Raw genomic sequence first — 16,270 nt, forward strand, 5'->3', positions numbered from 1 at the left:
CTTGGAAGATGAACCCCCCGCCAGGATGGGCAGCAACCGGGTTGTGGTCCGTCACGACCGTCACCCCCCCGGGGCGTCCCAGGACATAGGAGACGGAAATGCCGGCATCCCCAGAGCACCGCCAGTGCCTCCGCTCAATTTGCGAGTATCGTTGTTCCGCCTCTGACAGGGCCTTGCTGGCGTAGGCACGGGCGGACAACCCCATCCCGGTCTACCTGGGTCAGGACGGCGCCCAGTCCCGGAACGGGCTGGCGTCAACAATGATCTCCGATGGTAACATGGGATCGAAGAAGGACATGGTGTCCTCGGCTGCCAGTGCGCCACCTTAATATCGTCAACGCGGCCTGTTCCAGCAGACCCCAGTTCCAGATCGTGTCCTTCCTAGTTAGTGCCCTGAGCGGTTCCGACCTGGGAGGCAAGATTCTTGATAAACCGTCCACAGTACGTAACCATGCCCAGAAAGCTCCGTACCTCAGACACAGACTCCGGAGGCAGCGCCTTCTTTATGTCCTGCACCTTCTTGGATCAGGAGAACACTCCCCCCTCCTTGAACACAAAACCAAAGAACTCTATGGATGGTCAGAGGAATTCACACTTCTCCTTGTGCAGGTGAGGCCCAAGACTGCAGTCTCTGAATGTCTTTGCCAGATGCCGTAGATGATCGACCTCCGTTCTCACGAACACCAAGATGTCGTCGCTAATATTCAGAACACCCTCCAAGTCCGCTAGGGCACCCCGGATTATGTTCTGGAATACCTCGGCCGCCGAGGAGACACCAAAACTAAACCTCTTGTAACGGTAGAGCCCCCGATGTGTGGTGAAGGTGGTGATATATCTCGACTCGGGGTGGAGGACAACCTGGTGATACCCCACCCTGAGGTCCAGTTTTCGAGAAGAAGCGAGCACCTTGTACCTCTGCAATGACATCGTCAATCGTCGGGGTGAGGTGTCTTTCTATCCTGATGGCCTTATTGGGAGCCTCATGTCAACGCAGATCCTGACAGCGTCGGGCTGCTTGGGTTTTCGGCTTCAGGACCCCCACACTCGAAACAAAAAACACATTTTCTTCCTCGTCCTCCTCCACTTCCCTCCACCTGGGCGTCCTCCTCGCTCTGATCCACCTGAGCGACGTTGGGCGGCCGGCCCTGGCGGGTGAAACTTGCCCGGCCTGGGCCCTCTCGGTACCAGCACGGGCGTTGCCGCCTTGCATACCCTGGAAAAATGGTCTGGCAAGCCACACCGCCCATATGTCTTTCCTGCCGCCGGGCACCTGCTGGGTGGGGCAGGACGTATCCACACTTTATGCAAATTTCCCCTGCCCTTCCGGCCCTCTCTCGGGGAGCACCTCCAGGCCTTCTGACACCCCTGCCGCCGCTCCACATCGCACATACCTCCTCAGTCTTGATGGGGCGCCGACCCTGCCTCCATCTTGGTTGCTCTTGCCTCTGACACCTCATGGCACCTCCCCAGTTGAAGGATGCGCTGCAGCGTGATGCCTGGTTCTTGTAGCACCTGGCGCCTGAGTTTGCCCGATGAGCCTGCCTGGATGAGCATTGTCCTAATCATGTCCTCTGCATCCCCCCAGGTGTAGGGCTAAGGAGAGACGCCTCAGGCGGCCCTAGAATGAGTCCAGAGATTCGTCGTCCTTCTGCTTGGCCGATAGCATCACAAAACACTCATAGTCCGCGTTGGCAAGAGGCAAGAAGTAAGCCTGCAGGGCAGCCTTCGCCTGACCATATGATCCATCCCCAGGCGGGGCAGCGATTCAAAGATCTCTTGCACGGACGGTCCTGTCAATACAGCATGGTTGCCAGCATGGTGTCATCATCCACCACCTGGGCCACTCGAAAGTACATGTCCAGACGGTCCCACCCACCTTCTCCATCTGGGGCCCTAGGGCTAGATGGTGGGCCCGACACATCAAACTCGCGGATGGGCTGCAGAGCCGCCTGGGTTGCCACCTGGGCCATGACCGGAGGGTTTCTGTGGAGCAACGGGCCCCGCCGCCAGCTGTACCAAAAGTGGAAGACCTTGGAGGAGCCGCCTGAATAAGTGGAGTTGCTGCACAAGCTGCCCCTGAGGTGGCGCACGTGGTGGGGGTGGAGGAGGCGCTGAACTCCGCCTGCGCCACCTTGGTCCTCAGTGTCACTCATGAGTCTGAGCGCACAGGCACCCCAGCAAGGAACACCGGGGCCGCAAACTCAAACTCCACAGTCACTGCAGCACCTTGTGATGACGAAGAGGGTAAAATCAGCGTGGCCACCCACCTGTTGATGAAGATGCACCACCTTGATGATGAAGAGGATGAAACAGAGTGTGTCCCTCAGCCTGATGATGAAAGAGATGAGGATGAACTGTTCAGCCTTCAAATGTTCCAAAAATTGGAAGAGGAGAAAAGTGTGTGGGTCATATAGATCCTAGGCCCAAAGCCTTTCTCCTTGCTTCCACTCGACGTAGTAAACCCTAAAAAAAGCCAAAATTGAAGATAGGCACATATTCCTGCAGGTATGCCTTCCTGCTGTCAGGGGTTCCAAAAATTAAGCTTGGGGCCGCTTCCGAGCCGAAACCGGAGCCTCGTGAAGTCCCACAGCTTGTTTTCCAAAATGGCCGCCAGTCGCGTGGGTAACGCACTACCCGCAGCAAAGAAACGAAGTGTTGCATCCACCTCATTTCGGTGAAAAAATTGTATTAATATTCACCGCCGGGTCCGGGCATCGTTTCCCCCCACTCGTCGCCACTGTTGAGGGTTCGTCCATGCCCCCATGCGTCCTCGTAGCCCCAACTAACAAGGGAGGCACACCTTACACAGGTCCTTGCGGTTCGGGCTTCCCGGTCGCTCTGCCCGGCCGGGAAATGCCCCGTTTATTTATGCTGCACGCGGCGGCGTGCAACGTCAGGCCGCCGCGTGCGTGCCTGTCATCGGGCAGCACCACACTCAGGAGCATTAGCTGACATGGGGTGGCACTGGCCTATAGGGAACTCTGGAGATGGCTTGTTGAAAATGTGTTATATGGGACCACTGTCAACCATTATTTCCAGGGCTTCTTTTGGGTTCCCAGTCCAACCCCAGGTTAGCTGCTTAGGGTGCCATGTGAATATCTGGAAATTCGCACTGTTACCTTGGACTATGCTTACTCTTGTTGCAAATGTGATCATTTATAATTCACAAGACATGCAAGTCCAGCAATGTCTTTATGATAATGCATGGTCAGAGGTTCTTGTCCTGTCACTGTTATTCGATTAAGCGCTTCATAGCACGGTGCATTTACCAACTCACTTGCCTCATATGTTCTGTAAAAATAAATATTATATACATGCATAGCAGAAAGTCGCAGTGTTTGGGCTTGAGAGAGGAAGACAGAGCACCTATTCCGGGACAGACAGGTCTGGCAAAACCGTGACGTCAGTCCTGGTTTTAGGTTTACATTCTGTGATTTGTTGTCCTGGGAGTGTGATATTGTATGTATAGTTGTTCTAAATGAAGTGCTTAAGCGTAAGTGCTATATAATAAAACATCATTATCGTTTGGCCTTCGATGTCTGCTTGCATTCACAGTGATTTGGTAATATGGGCCAATACGCACTGATATTAACAATACATATGGTGATCCATTCATGTATGAAATGTACATCAATGTACAGGGTTATCGTGACCATATTGTTCGAAGTGTACTTAGAAACAAGGCCTATGGGATGCCAATGCCTGTGATGTAGGACGGGTTTTGGTCAGATGACATCACATAGTGTGATGTCACGCAGGGCGTGGTCAAATGACATCACTTCCTGTGATGTTACTCTTGGGGGCGTGGCATTGTGATGTCACTTCTGTGACCCCTGGCATTTTGGTGAAATGATGTCCCTGCACTCCATGCAGGAAATCTGCCCCATCTTAATCCAGATCACAATTTGGATGTGGGCAGATTGGTAGGATTCCTGTGGATCCTGCTTGCTCTTTTATATTCGCAAAGAGGTAAGCTCAGTTTTAGGGTATCAGCTGTAATGGCAGCTGTCATGCTTTATCAGCATTAGCAAGGAAATTGGATGTAAAGTAAATAATAAATGAAAAGGTAACATTTAATATTATTGCACATAAAGCAAGTTGGTGACAAAGGAGAGAACATTTGAAAATTGTCTGAATACATTTGTTTACATATCCTTCAGGAAAATCTTGATATTAAATAAAACATGTTTTTGGGTGGCGTGGCTTGGTGAAGAACGTGATTGCCACCTAAATTGGCAGATCCTGCTGCACCGATAACTTTAATGGGTCTGGGGGCAGTGTTTATGTAAGATGAGAGATGTGGAATATGTGGCAAATAGAGTAGCTCCTGGAGCACCGAATGAACTTTTATGCTCTATGCTGATTTCAGTCACCGATTTCAGGGAAGTAATTGCTCAGGAACATCGCTGTGGCAGTGACGCACAAAGTCTGAGGAGAGGCGCAGCTGGTGAGGCTTTTGCCTATTTTTTCATTATGAAATCAGTGACTGAAATCAGCATAGAGAACAGCTCACTTGGTGCTCCAGGAGCTCACCTTCTGTTTGTCTCAATGTTGTTCCGAGGCTGGGAATTTAACCTGCCCCTGGACACTGTATGAACCCCTAGTATATATATCCTTCCAAAGCATGAATCTGCATGAGCATTTTACTTCAAATGGAAATCTTAAAAACATAGTTGATGTTTTTTTTGTATTTCTCCTTAACTTGATTCGAATACTTTGTAGTGTGGTCAGTATGACCGGGCTGCACATTGTACCAACAAGTGCCTTTTGACTGCTTGTTGGGGGCCTGTAGATAACTTCCCAGCTAAAATTTATTTTGACAACTAATCCTTCTTTTTGTAACATATTTCTGTTAGGAGGCTTATGTTGCTATTCAAAATATTCCTGCTGGTAATTTCATTTCTTTGTGGCTTTTCTTGGTCCTTTAGGAATAGGTTTGTTATAATCTGGCTCTTAAAAGGGCATTGCTAGCAAAAACTCTCATAGACAACTGCTCTTAAAACTGACTTTCCTCCTCTAAAACGCTCAGCTGCTAATCTTACCATGCAAACCATTTAAATAGAATTAAGAGCCTTTGTAGAGGAGGAACCAAATGCCAAAGTCCTGCCCCCCATTCGTCCTATATGTTGGAAACTGGAAATTGTGACATGCACGATGCCGATAATGGTACCTAGCCTGACGATGAGGGAAGATTTGAGAAGGCTTGTCTGGCCCAGTGTCAAGGGTTGAGGCAGCCAAGAAACTGGTTATCTATTCGAGAAGATACTATGAATGTGAGAAGCAAGGTGAGCTCCTGTTTGAGGTGCATGGAAAAACTTGAGTGCCAAGTCTCATTAATTGAATAGTATTAAATACAAAGAAAAGGGCTCAAACACGGTCTCCTGTCACATGGTCCAGATAAAAATAGATGTTGGGCAAGCCGCATCGAGACTGAAGATAAGACTGTGCTCACACAACCTTTTATTCTCAGGCACAGTGATACTTTATGTGGCCGAGTTCAAAGACAATTTGAATGGCAGACAGCAGGAGTGATGATGGATGGTGGGCTAATTAGGTGGGAAGGCCTGGTCAAGTCCACCCACGAGCACCTGTGGTACCAGCTTGCGTGCTGCTAGCGAGTGGAATATTCCCGAAGGGTACAAGCGTGCCAACCAATTGTAGAGGGCCACATAGTAAAGAGCCCTATAGTTTGAAAGCCAATGAAATGTTGTGAATTTTATGATAGCGAAGATGACTTGCACTAGGGGTGGGCATAAGTTGTCCACCTGATGTTAGAGATCCAACCACGATCCTATCCCCCATAGAAAGTATACATAGATGTTCCCCTTAAGCCTATCACAACCTTAAGTAGGTTTTCTTATTTTGCCATGATGTCACTAACTATGAGTTTTTGTTATAAAAGTGTGTTTTTTAATTTGAATCGTTGAGATACTTGAGCGAACGGTTGTCGATGTCAATTGTACTCCCTGTTTTACATAATTGCTGATAAAACAACTAGGTTTTGCCTAATTCCTGAGTCTGTCTTATTATTGGTGTCAGAGTAACTTCTGCATCTCCTCACATCTAATAAATTATTACCTCGCTTAAAGGGCCTACCAGATCATGTGGTAGCAGAGATAGGATGGTTTGAAAACACCCATTAACCAGTAGGTCTCCAGTGTTTCAGACAATCGGCCATCTAGCCGGAAGATAGCAAAGTTTCCTGTGGAGAGTGGCTGATATAGAAAACTTGCAAGAAAATCGATATAGGTGGGATGGGTCCCTCCTTGATTAAATCCATCCTGGTTTCCACAGGCACTGAGCAGACTGACGGCAACAGTGGTCGGTTGGAGGAGGGAACGATGCTGAATGCCTTGAGCTGAAGAGCGAATGGTGAGTAGATTGAGGGGACTGGCAAAATAAGGGCATGGGATTCTGGTAATGTAGAAAAGTAACAGGGGTTGTTTAATAGAAACGAAGGGCATTTGGTATATAACAAGGAGCGTCATAGTGAAAACATGGAGCGTTTGTAAAGCCTGGTTTCCTACCTAAAGGCAGGACTAAAAGGAGTCATTTCAAAACCCCAATCAGGGGTAACTAGGCAGCACATAAACAGGTTTATGGTAGGGAATGACTCAAACTCCAATATGAGCATTTTAGGGGCTAGGAGAAAAGGATTACAATGGTGTGTATGTGAAAAGTCGACTAGTCTGTCGGTGTGTATGTTGTGTATTTTGTAAATGAAAAAAGGTGTCAAACAGCGACAGGAATAAACTGTGTAAAGTGAAATAGAGATAAAATGTTAATACCTATTTTCAGTCATTGTCGGCGCCGACCAAAAAGTAGGTTGAGATTATTGAGAGATAGAGGCTTTGAGCCGCGAAGGTTGGAGCGCGCTCATATTTGTTGTTTTTCTGAAACTTATCTGTGTAACCAACGGTAAGTATTGACAGTCAATTGAGACTCGTCACAATGGGAGATATTTCTCCAATGATGCACCTGTGCAAGACACTGCCGTAACTCGCGCCTAAACTCAAACAGTATAGTGCAGAATGGGTAAAAGGCACAGCAGATAAAATGCTCATGCCATGCCCACAAGGGGTATCGCTGTCAAAAGCGGTTTTGCAACACATGACCACATAACTGCACGCTGCGTACATGGAGAAGAAATTGGAAAAAAGGTTAGCTATTTTAGACATCTGGAAAATGCATCAGTAAGAGAGTGAGGATCCGCCTCCTGAGGATTGGATGCTTAATCAGTGTAAGGAGGAAGTTGCTGAGCCTTCTGCTCCCCTTACCTCGCCAGAAGTAAAAGGCGATAGTGCAGAAAACGCAGTATTGTGTCCGTTAAAGGAACTGAAAGTGGCGACAGGGTATAGTAACCCGGTAAATGAACCACCTGCTCATAACAGTGACGATAGTTCAGAACAGACTAGAAGAAAAGAGGAGATCTTTAAGGACTTACAAGACAGAGAGGAGAAAAGTGGCAACCAAATATACCCACAGAGATAGAACGAGAAATTAAGAGATGGAATGGAGAAAAGGATAAAGCTGATGAGGTAACGCTCGTACAGAACGGATGGCAGAGCAGATATTTCTGAAACTTCATGGGAAATGTATTGAGGAAGTTAGGCAAAGGGAAGATCAAGATGAGCAGCATCGGAAAGACAAGGAACCAGAAAAGTGATTGAAAGAGGATGAACAGAAGAGCAAGAATAGGCAGGGATGAAAACAAATGTATCAGGAACAACAGCAAAAGAAGGAAGAAAGGGCAGAGGAACAAAGGAAATATGACAACAGGCAGAGAGCAATCGAAAAACGAGATAGGAAAAAGGGAAGAGAGAAGAGGAGGAAGTGCATCGATTAAGGGATAAAAGAATACAAAGACGAAGGGGAGAAGAAGTGCATAGAGTGAATGAAAAAAGGGAAGAGAAAAGGCAAGGAGAGGAAAGAGTTAGATGGCAAGCAAGAAAGCGAAGAGAATTAGACAAAGAAACGGAGTGAAAAAAGAGACAAAGGGGACGCATTATTGATTGCATTCAGAAAGAGTTAATGGAACTAAGTCCAGTAATATCATGGGGTGATATAGAGGAATTCTTCCAGTCAGAGGGAGCAACTCCAAGACCATCTAGGGTAACGCTAGAGGAGAATTTTGACATAGGGAGTATCAGAGATAGGATCGAAAAAGCCTATCAAGACTTGAGAGGCGGAAGCAAATCGGGAAGCCGAGGGAAGGGAGAGCAGTCCCTTGTCTTACAATCACGAATCATTTCGAGTGACCGCAGACCGGCCGTCTAATGCAGTTATCATGGACCCTTTTACCGCAACAACGTCCAACGGTTCTGGCTCATAGGGCAGAGAGAGCTTTCCATGTGGATGTCTGTTGCGAATGAGGACCTCGTCCCCTGGTTCCAGTCTTTGTGGGCGAAGCCCTCTCCGAGCATTCTCCTGCTCGATCCGTGCCTTTCGGTCCGCCTCAACCTGCCGATCATCGATCACGCCCGGTTCCTTCTCCCCCACTTCGGGTAGCAGCCCACGTGGGCAACGCCTGAACTGGGCCTCCGCCGGGGCCACTTCAGTGGATGCGTGGGGCGTGGTGCGATAGACCCTCAGAAATTGGTACAATGCTCTCTGCAATGGCTGTCCCTGCCCCTGGGCAATTCTAAAGGTCTTGTTAAGGGTCCTCATGAGCCGTTCAGCTTCACCATTGGCCCTTGGCCACAGGGGAGTGATTTTCCTGTGCACCACCCAATAGCTCTGCAGCAGCTCTGAAAAATGTTCGCTCTGGAATGGTGAGCCATTGACCGAGCACAGCGTCTGAGGGAACCCATGGGCCGCAAATATTTTCTCCACGGCCACCACAACGTGCTCAAACGCTACTGAATCCACAAACTCCACCTCTGGATATCTGGAATACTCGTCAACTATGACCAAGAAGTGAGTGCCCATCATGGTGGAGCCGAAGTCCGCATGGACGACCTCCCATGGTCGCGTCCCGCGAGGCATCACCTCTATCTCCGGCTCTTGCTGTAGTGGAGAAGCCGCCTGTCACCACACACAGGCCGCCACGAAATCATCCACCTTGCGCTCGAGTTCCGGAAACCACACTTTCAGCCTTAGGCGGGCCTTGGTCTTGGCGGCACCCTGGTGACCACGATGGGCCAGCACGATCACGTCGCCCACCTTCGACTGGAGCACCACAATCCGGTCATCCCTGAGCAGGAGTCCGGACGTAGAAAATGATAGCTCTTCCCGGACTTTCCATAGCTGCTCCTGCACAGTCCTGGCCTCCTGCTTGCGCCCTGCCAGGGCCTCCAGCACCGACTTCCAAGAGCCGTGCTGCATGGACTGCTTCAGGATGTTAAAGCACTCATCCTCTGCTGCCGCCACCTCCAGCTCTTGGAGAGGCATGGCATTCGGTGTCGCCGCCTCTCCACTACCACCCGGACATGTTCTTCGGCCTCCTCAGTGCACGTGTCCGGGTCTCCTCCGCCAGGTGCCCCCGGGGGTCTGGAGAGGTAATCGGCCGCGTTGTTCGCCCCAGGCCGATAGATTCAATCCGCGCGGGTGGCTTGGAAGATGACCCCGCCAGGATGGGCAGCAACGGTTTGTGGTCCGTCACGACCGTCACCGGGCGTCCCAGGACATAGAGACGGAAATGCCGGCATCCCCAGAGCACCGCCAGTGCCTCCCGCTCAATTTGCGAGTATCGTTGTTCCGCCTCTGACAGGGCCTTGCTGGCGTAGGCCACCGGGCGGACACCCCCATCCCGGTCTACCTGGGTCAGGACGGCGCCCAGTCCGAACGGGCTGGCGTCAACAATGATCTCCGATGGTAACATGGGATCGAAGAAGGACATGGTGTCCTCGGCTGCCAGTGCGCCCTTAATATCGTCAAACGCGGCCTGTTCCAGCAGACCCCAGTTCCAGATCGTGTCCTTCCTAGTTAGTGCCCTGAGCGGTTCCGACCTGGAGGCAAGATTCTTGATAAACCGTCCACAGTACGTAACCATGCCCAGAAAGCTCCGTACCTCAGACACAGACTCCGGAGGCAGCGCCTTCTTTATGTCCTGCACCTTCTTGGGATCAGGAGACACTCCCCCCTCCTTGAACACAAAACCAAAGAACTCTATGGATGGTCAGAGGAATTCACACTTCTCCTTGTGCAGGGTGAGGCCCAAGGACTGCAGTCTCTGAAATGTCTTTGCCAGATGCCGTAGATGATCGACCTCCGTTCTCACGAACACCAAGATGTCGTCGCTAATATTCAGAACACCCTCCAAGTCCGCTAGGGCACCCCGGATTATGTTCTGGAATACCTCGGCCGCCGAGGAGACACCAAAACTAAACCTCTTGTAACGGTAGAGCCCCCGATGTGTGGTGAAGGTGGTGATATATCTCGACTCGGGGTGGAGGACAACCTGGTGATACCCCACCCTGAGGTCCAGTTTCGAGAAGAAGCGAGCACCTTGTACCTCTGCAATGACATCGTCAATCGTCGGGGTGAGGTGTCTTTCTATCCTGATGGCCTTATTTGGGAGCCTCATGTCAACGCAGATCCTGACAGCGTCGGGCTGCTTGGGTTTTCGGCTTCAGGACCCCCACACTCGAAACAAAAAACACATTTTCTTCCTCGTCCTCCTCCACTTCCTCCACCTGGGCGTCCTCCTCGCTCTGATCCACCTGAGCGACGTTGGGCGGCCGGCCCTGGCGGGTGAAACTTGCCCGGCCTGGGCCTCTCGGTACCAGCACGGGCGTTGCCGCCTTGCATACCCTGGAAAAATGGTCTGGCAAGCCACACCGCCCATATGTCTTTCCTGCCGCCGGGCACTCTGCTGGGTGGGGCAGGACGTATCCACACTTTATGCAAATTTCCCCTGCCCTTCCGGCCCTCTCTCGGGGAGCACCTCCAGGCCTTCTGACACCCCTGCCGCCGCTCCACATCGCACATACCTCCTCAGTCTTGATGGGGCGCGACCCTGCCTCCATCTTGGTTGCTCTTGCCTCTGACACCTCATGGCACCTCCCCAGTTGAAGGATGCGCTGCAGCGTGATGCCTGGTTCTTGTAGCACCTGGCGCCTGAGTTTGCCCGATGAGCATGCCTGGATGAGCATTGTCCTAATCATGTCCTCTGCATCCCCCCAGGTGTAGGCTAAGGAGAGACGCCTCAGGCGGCCATAGAATGAGTCCAGAGATTCGTCGTCCTTCTGCTTGGCCGATAGCATCACAAAACACTCATAGTCCGCGTTGGCAAGAGGCAAGAAGTAAGCCTGCAGGGCAGCCTTCGCCTGACCATATGATCCATCCCCAGGCGGCAGCGATTCAAAGATCTCTTGCACGGACGGTCCTGTCAATACAGCATGGTTGCCAGCATGGTGTCATCATCCACCACCTGGGCCACTCGAAAGTACATGTCCAGACGGTCCACCCACCTTCTCCATCTGGGCCCTAGGCTAGATGGTGGGCCCGACACATCAAACTCGCGGATGGGCTGCAGAGCCGCCTGGGTGCGCACCTGGGCCATGACCGGAGGGTTCTGTGGAGCAACGGGCCCCGCCGCCAGCTGTACCAAAAGTGGAAGACCTTGAGGAGCCGCCTGAATAAGTGGAGGTTGCTGCACAAGCTGCCCCTGAGGTGGCGCACGTGGTGGGGGTGGAGGAGGCCGCTGAACTCCCGCTGCGCCACCTTGGTCCTCAGTGTCACTCATGAGTCTGAGCGCACAGGCACCCCAGCATGGAACACCGGGGCCGCAAACTCAAACTCCACAGTCACTGCAGCACCTTGTGATGACGAAGAGGGTAAAATCAGCGTGGCCACCCACCTGTTGATGAAGATGCACCACCTTGATGATGAAGAGGATGAAACAGAGTGTGTCCCTCAGCCTGATGATGAAAGAGATGAGGATGAACTGTTCAGCCTTCAAATGTTCCAAAAATTGGAAGAGGAAAAAGTGTGTGGGTCATATAGATCCTAGGCCCAAAGCCTTTCTCCTTGCTTCCACTCGACGTAGTAAACCCTAAAAAAAGCCAAAATTGAAGATAGGCACATATTCCTGCAGGTATGCCTTCCTGCTGTCAGGGGTTCCAAAAATTAAGCTTGGGGCCGCTTCCGAGCCGAAACCGGAGCCTCGTGAAGTCCCACAGCTTGTTTTCCAAAATGGCCGCCAGTCGCGTGGGTAACGCACTACCCGCAGCAAAGAAACGAAGTGTTGCATCCACCTCATTTCGGTGAAAAAATTGTATTAATATTCACCGCCGGGTCCGGGCATCGTTTCCCCCCACTCGTCGCCACTGTTGAGGGTTCGTCCATGCCCCCATGCGGTCCCGTAGCCCCCAACTAACAAGGACGACACCTTACACAGGTCCTTGCGGTTCGGGCTTCCCGGTCGCTCTGCCCGGCCGGGAAATGCCCCGTTTATTTATGCTGCACGCGGCGGCGTGCAACGTCAGGCCGCCGCGTGCGTGCCTGTCATCGGGCAGCACCACACTCAGGAGCATTAGCTGACATGGGTGGCACTGGCCTATAGGGAACTCTGGAGATGGCTTGTTGAAAATGTGTTATATGGGACCACTGTCAACATTATTTCCAGGGCTTCTTTTGGTTCCCAGTCCACCCCAGGTTAGCTGCTTAGGGTGCCATGTGAATATCTGGAAATTCGCACTGTTACCTTGGACTATGCTTACTCTTGTTGCAAATGTATCATTTATAATTCACAAGACATGCAAGTCCAGCAATGTCTTTATGATAATGCATGGTCAGAGGTTCTTGTCCTGTCACTGTTATTCGATTAAGCGCTTCATAGCACGGTGCATTTACCAACTCACTTGCCTCATATGTTCTGTAAAAATAAATATTATATACATGCATAGCAGAAAGTCGCAGTGTTTGGGCTTGAGAGAGGAAGACAGAGCACCTATTCCGGGACAGACAGGTCTGGCAAAACCGTGACGTCAGTCCTGGTTTTAGGTTTACATTCTGTGATTTGTTGTCCTGGGAGTGTGATATTGTATGTATAGTTGTTCTAAATGAAGTGCTTAAGCGTAAGTGCTATATAATAAAACATCATTATCGTTTGGCCTTCGATGTCTGCTTGCATTCACAATGATTTGGTAATATGGGCCAATACGCACTGATATTAACAATACATATGGTGATCCATTCATGTATGAAATGTACATCAATGTACAGGGTTATCGTGACCATATTGTTCGAAGTGTACTTAGAAACAAGGCTATGGGATGCCAATGCCTGTGATGTAGGACGGGTTTTGGTCAGATGACATCACATAGTGTGATGTCACGCAGGGCGTGGTCAAATGACATCACTTCCTGTGATGTTACTCTTGGGGGCGTGGCATTGTGATGTCACTTCTGTGACCCCTGGCATTTTGGTGAAATGATGTCCCTGCACTCCATGCAGGAAATCTGCCCCATCTTAATCCAGATCACAATTTGGATGTGGGCAGATTGGTAGGATTCCTGTGGATCCTGCTTGCTCTTTTATATTCGCAAAGAGTAAGCTCAGTTTTAGGGTATCAGCTGTAATGGCAGCTGTCATGCTTTATCAGCATTAGCAAGGAAAATGGATGTAAGGAGTAAAATAATAAATGAAAAAGTAACATTTAAATATTATTGCACATAAAGCAAGTTGGTGACAAAGGAGAGAACATTTGAAAATTGTCTGAATACATTTGTTTACATATCCTTCAGGAAAATCTTGATATTAAATAAAACATGTTTTTGGGTGGCGTGGCTTGGTGAAGAACGTGATTGCCACCTAAATTGGCAGATCCTGCTGCACCGATAACTTAATGGGTCTGGGGGCAGTGTTTATGTAAGATGAGAGATGTGGAATATGTGGCAAATAGAGTAGCTCCTGGAGCACCGAATGAACTTTTATGCTCTATGCTGATTTCAGTCACCGATTTCAGGGAAGTAATTGCTCAGGAACATCGCTGTGGCAGTGACGCACAAAGTCTGAGGAGAGGCGCAGCTGGTGAGGCTTTTGCCTATTTTTTCATTATGAAATCAGTGACTGAAATCAGCATAGAGAACAGCTCACTTGGTGCTCCAGGAGCTCACCTTCTGTTTGTCTCAATGTTGTTCCGAGGCTGGGAATTTAACCTGCCCCTGGACACTGTATGAACCCCTAGTATATATATCCTTCCAAAGCATGAATCTGCATGAGCATTTTACTTCAAATGGAAATCTTAAAAACATAGTTGATGTTTTTTTTGTATTTCTCCTTAACTTGATTCGAATACTTTGTAGTGTGGTCAGTATGACCGGGCTGCACATTGTACCAACAAGTGCCTTTTGACTGCTTGTTGGGGGCCTGTAGATAACTTCCCAGCTAAAATTTATTTTGACAACTAATCCTTCTTTTTGTAACATATTTCTGTTAGGAGGCTTATGTTGCTATTCAAAATATTCCTGCTGGTAATTTCATTTCTTTGTGGCTTTTCTTGGTCCTTTAGGAATAGGTTTGTTATAATCTGGCTCTTAAAAGGGCATTGCTAGCAAAAACTCTCATAGACAACTGCTCTTAAAACTGACTTTCCTCCTCTAAAACGCTCAGCTGCTAATCTTACCATGCAAACCATTTAAATAGAATTAAGAGCCTTTGTAGAGGAGGAACCAAATGCCAAAGTCCTGCCCCCCATTCGTCCTATATGTTGGAAACTGGAAATTGTGACATGCACGATGCCGATAATGGTACCTAGCCTGACGATGAGGGAAGATTTGAGAAGGCTTGTCTGGCCCAGTGTCAAGGGTTGAGGCAGCCAAGAAACTGGTTATCTATTCGAGAAGATACTATGAATGTGAGAAGCAAGGTGAGCTCCTGTTTGAGGTGCATGGAAAAACTTGAGTGCCAAGTCTCATTAATTGAATAGTATTAAATACAAAGAAAAGGGCTCAAACACGGTCTCCTGTCACATGGTCCAGATAAAAATAGATGTTGGGCAAGCCGCATCGAGACTGAAGATAAGACTGTGCTCACACAACCTTTTATTCTCAGGCACAGTGATACTTTATGTGGCCGAGTTCAAAGACAATTTGAATGGCAGACAGCAGGAGTGATGATGGATGGTGGGCTAATTAGGTGGGAAGGCCTGGTCAAGTCCACCCACGAGCACCTGTGGTACCAGCTTGCGTGCTGCTAGCGAGTGGAATATTCCCAAAGGGTACAAGCGTGCCAACCAATCGTAGAGGGCCACATAGTAAAGAGCCCTATAGTTTGAAAGCCAATGAAATGTTGTGAATTTTATGATAGCGAAGATGACTTGCACTAGGGGTGGGCATAAGTTGTCCACCTGATGTTAGAGATCCAACCACGATCCTATCCCCCATAGAAAGTATACATAGATGTTCCCCTTAAGCCTATCACAACCTTAAGTAGGTTTTCTTATTTTGCCATGATGTCACTAACTATGAGTTTTTGTTATAAAAGTGTGTTTTTTAATTTGAATCGTTGAGATACTTGAGCGAACGGTTGTCGATGTCAATTGTACTCCCTGTTTTACATAATTGCTGATAAAACAACTAGGTTTTGCCTAATTCCTGAGTCTGTCTTATTATTGGTGTCAGAGTAACTTCTGCATCTCCTCACATCTAATAAATTATTACCTCGCTTAAAGGGCCTACCAGATCATGTGGTAGCAGAGATAGGATGGTTTGAAAACACCCATTAACCAGTAGGTCTCCAGTGTTTCAGACAATCGGCCATCTAGCCGGAAGATAGCAAAGTTTCCTGTGGAGAGTGGCTGATATAGAAAACTTGCAAGAAAATCGATATAGGTGGGATGGGTCCCTCCTTGATTAAATCCATCCTGGTTTCCACAGGCACTGAGCAGACTGACGGCAACAGTGGTCGGTTGGAGGAGGGAACAATGCTGAATGCCTTGAGCTGAAGAGCGAATGGTGAGTAGATTGAGGGGACTGGCAAAATAAGGGCATGGGATTCTGGTAATGTAGAAAAGTAACAGGGGTTGTTTAATAGAAACGAAGGGCATTTGGTATATAACAAGGAGCGTCATAGTGAAAACATGGAGCGTTTGTAAAGCCTGGTTTCCTACCTAAAGGCAGGACTAAAAGGAGTCATTTCAAAACCCCAATCAGGGGTAACTAGGCAGCACATAAACAGGTTTATGGTAGGGAATGACTCAAACTCCAATATGAGCATTTTAGGGGCTAGGAGAAAAGGATTACAATGGTGTGTATGTGAAAAGTCGACTAGTCTGTCGGTGTGTATGTTGTGTATTTTGTAAATGAAAAAAGGTGTCAAACAGCGA

This window comes from Ambystoma mexicanum, chromosome 6q (assembly GCF_040938575.1).
Source record: "Ambystoma mexicanum isolate Mex_15411 chromosome 6q, UKY_AmexF1_1, whole genome shotgun sequence".
In the NCBI taxonomy this organism is placed as follows: Eukaryota; Metazoa; Chordata; class Amphibia; order Caudata; family Ambystomatidae; genus Ambystoma; species Ambystoma mexicanum.